We start from the raw sequence: 4,419 nt of genomic DNA on the forward strand, positions 1-4,419 counted from the left end.
GGACTATTAGCTAATGAACATAAGTCAAATCATGAGTTGTTATCTACAGTATTTCATTTTTTAAATGGATAAATAAAAACTAATTTATTTATTTATTTTGCTATCATGCATGAAACATACATTACTATGTATTTACCCTTTTAAATTTTTTAATTTGGTGTTTTTGCAGTGTACACTGCAAATATAGATCAAATTGTCATAATGAATCTTTTATTTTTATATTTGAATTGCATTGTTATATATATAAATATATATATATATCTCTCTCTCTCTCTCTCTCTCTCTCTCTCTCTCTCTCTCTCTCTCTCTCTCTCTCTCTCTCTCTCTCTCTCTCTCTCTACAGATATCATTGATTGGAAACAATCCCCACAGAGCCTCTCATTCGGCTACAGAAGTACAGAAGCCCAATACTCTTAATTATGAGGATGAGGAACATGATTATGAGTGTATGACAATACCTGCCCAATCTGTTTTGAAGGTATAAATTTCCTTGAAATCTTTATTCGAATCTACATAAAAATTTATCATCTAGTTAATTACAGCTTGTTCGATTTTTCCTGCGTAACTTGGATTATTATTATATTATTAATATTATTATTGTTATTATTTGGGTTTTCTAGCTAGCTATATCTAGTTTCATAAAAAAAAAAAAATAGCTATATCTAGCTATATAGCAGCAAAAAATAAAAGAAAATGATAATCACGAATTTTAGCAAAATAGTTCATTATAGTCTTTAGATATTAAATGTATATACAAAATATCAACCGTCTAAACCAAAACATATATAAAAATTCACAGAAAACTTCCAAAATATATATAGCTATTATTGTTTAGCAGTGAACAAGAGTCCAATCATGAGGGGACTATTAGCTAATGAACAGAAGTCAAATCATGAGTTGTTATCTACAGTATTTCATTTTTTAAATGCATAAATAAAAATTTATTTATTTATTTATTTATTTTGCTATCATGCATGAAACATACATTACTATGTATTTACCCTTTTAAATTTTTTAATTTGGTGTTTTTGCAGTGTACACAGCGGATAATCCTAAGATGGTAACAAAATGTTGTCACCATCACCATCTTTGCTGTATTTACGATTGGATGGAGAGAAGAAATCTTTGACCAACCTGTGACCGAGTATGATCAATTTCCTCACTTAATTACACTCACTTTTTTTTTCATCTAGCTAATAGCGTTTTATTAATTGATGTATTTAATTTTTAAAAAGCAAGAGAAAAGAAATGTAGCCACATTGAGATTATATCAGGCGGGTTTTAAAAAGGGGAAAAAAAGGGAAAAACTAACTGTAACTTTTTTTTTTTTTTTTTTTTTTTTTCAGGTGATAGAAGTTGGAGAACTTAGTTCAATACTCAATTAAATATAAAAACACTGCGCACAACTGAAGACGATAAGTAATTCTTTTATTCCTATATATAAATTATGGACATTAAGCTCGTTTTATCTTGTTAGAGTACCATAGGTGTACGATTAGTCGTTTCTTAATCGCTCTTTGTTTGTGTCGTTTATAACTCTAGGTAGTTGTATAAATACTCTGTACAATTCAAATCTGAGCGACATCAATGAATGAGTTCTTCTTCTTCTCTTCTTGATCAAAACATTCTCTAAATCCTAACATGGTATCAGAGCAGCGATCTTCATGATCAAGTGAAACTTACTCTCTCAGATCGACGAGCTTCTTCTTCTCCGATCTCTCTATTTTACCTCCATCGGTGATCTTCTTCTTCTCCGATCTCTGTACCTCAATTTTTTTTAGCAACAATGGAAACCGGCAACGCTATGCAATTCATCACCTTCTCTCATCCGATTGCTTCCAAACTCGATGGAAATGACTTCATTGTGTGGCGTAAACAAGTTCTATCTCATCTCCGCGGTCACAACCTTCAGCGATTTCTTTCTACTGAAGTCATTCCTCCACCTGAATTCACAACCGAGCGCAACCGCAAAAATGGAGTGGTCAACCATGCCTTCATCGCCTAGGATCGTCAAGACAAACTCATCTTCTCCTGGCTCATGGCCTCCATGAACGACAGTCTTCTCTCGCGAATGGTCTCGTGTGAATCATCCGCTCAAATCTAGAGTAGATTGAAGATCTATTTCGCATCTCAGATCCGAGCGAAAGTATCTCAGTTCAAAACGCAATTGAACAACACGAAGAAAGGTGCACTGTCAATTGATGAATATCTTCTCAAAATTCGCAATCTGGTGGATCTACTGGGAATGGTTGGTGAAGAAACTAAGCCTAAAGATCACATCAAGTTCATTTATCGCGGATTACCTGAGGAATATGAGAATTTCTTTATGAATATGGATACTTGTGTTGAATCTCTCACTGTGGTGAAATTGAATCTCTACTTCTCACTCAAGAAATTAGGATCGAGAGGAAATTCAGTGCACTTAATCTACAAGATACTCCAGTGGCGAATCTAGCCAATTACAATCCTCACTCAAACTAGAGTCGAGGTCGTGGATCTACTCCGAATTGAGGCTCTTACTTCGGTGGCACCTCGATGACTAGAGGAAGCTCATTCTCCTATCGTGGTGGTCAGAACTTCAATCGAGGGTCGTTCAGCAACAATGGCAATTATACCACTGGTCGTGGCTTCAACAAGACTCCAATGGTCGTGGTCGTGTTCAGTGCCAACTTTGTGGTAAAACAGATCATTTAGTCAATTAGTGCTTTCACAGATTTGATCAATCCTTCTCTGGACCTATTCAACTACAAGATGGTCAAGATGCGCAAGGTCACTTTGCTGAGCTTGGTGAAGAGGAACTCTCTGAAGTACATTACAACATGGGCTCAGACATGTACTACGACTCATATCAGCCTGATTTTTCACCGTCAGCAATGATCGCCACTCCTTTAACTATCAATGATGTCAACTGGTATCCAGATTCAGGAGCAACAAATCACGTCACCTCTAACGAAGAAAACCTGATGCAGAAGCAAGAATTTACTGGCAATGAGAGAGTTCTCATCGAAAATGGTATGAGCCTCAAAATCTCACACATAGGAACATCTTCCTTTTCCTCACCTAATAACCACAAAAAATTAGTCCTAGATAAACTCTTACATGTTCCTAACATCACAAAAAACCTACTGAGTGTGTCTAAGTTTGCCACTGATAATCGAGTATTTTTTGAATTTCATCCTACCTTGTGTCTTGTGAAGGATCAGGTCTCTAAGCAAATTCTACTCCAAGGACATCTCCTTAATGGCCTCTATGTGTTTGACAAAAGTCAGCTACCCCTTCAGGCGTCTCCTCAAACCTCATTACATGCACAATTATATGTCAATGTTCTCAGGTCTACCATTACAGCTCATATCTCTAGTGTAAAACCAAATAGTAACAATGTTTTTGAACTATGGCATAATCGCTTAGCCCATCCTTCTGAGAAAATTGTAAAAACAGTCTTACATCATTGAAATGTGTCAAATGTCAATAAAAACTCCTTTTCAGTGTGCAAAGCTTGTTGTTTAGGCAAAATTCATAAGAATCCTTTGTGGGGCCCATCACCACATCCACTAAACCTCTCCAACTACTACACACAGATTTGTGTGGCCCATCAACCAGTGGCTATCGATACTATATTCATTTTGTTGATGCATTCTCTCGGTTTACATGGATCTATCTTTTGAGTCAAAAATCTGAAGCTCTTGGCACCTTCAAACTCTTCCAAAAGCATGTTGAGCTGCAACTTGGACATAAGATTTTGGCAGTGCAATCAGATTGGGGAGGAGAGTATAGGTCGTTATCAGCATTTCTTACCTCTCAAGGTATCGTTCACCGGGTCTCATGTCCTCATAGCCATCAGCAGAATGGGCTAGCCGAGAGGAAACACCAACACATAGTAGAGAATGGTCTCACCCTACTATCTCAGGCCTCGATGCCATTAAAACTCTGGGATGAAGCGTTCAAGATAGCTGTGTTCATTATAAACAGACTACCCACCCCTACACTCTCATTCTCCACCCCACTTGAAATCCTCTACCAAGTCAAGCCTACTTACTCTCAACTCAAGGTTTTTGGCTGTGAGTGTTTTCCTAATACCAGGCCATTCAACTCCCACAAAATTGACTTCAGATCTCAGCCTTCTGTATCCTTGGGATATAGCATTAACCATAAAGGGTACAAATGTTTAGCCAACTCAAGGAGAATATTCATTTCTAGGGATGTGATTTTTAATGAGGATGTTTTTCCTTACCCAAGCCTATTCCACACTGAACCTCCCATTGCCTCTCCAATCTTTCACCCTCTACCATCACCAATTTTAACTGACCCTTCACCTATCCCTGGCCCAGCTGCATCTGCACCTAGTCCTGACCCAGCTGACCCTGCACATATCCCTAGCCCAACTGCCCCTGCACCTGTTCCTGACCGTGGCCCACTTCA

Source organism: Urtica dioica, chromosome 3, assembly GCF_054948205.1.
Source record: "Urtica dioica subsp. dioica isolate 48M chromosome 3, U.dioica_male_clone48M_v1_H2, whole genome shotgun sequence".
Lineage (NCBI taxonomy): Eukaryota > Viridiplantae > Streptophyta > Magnoliopsida > Rosales > Urticaceae > Urtica > Urtica dioica.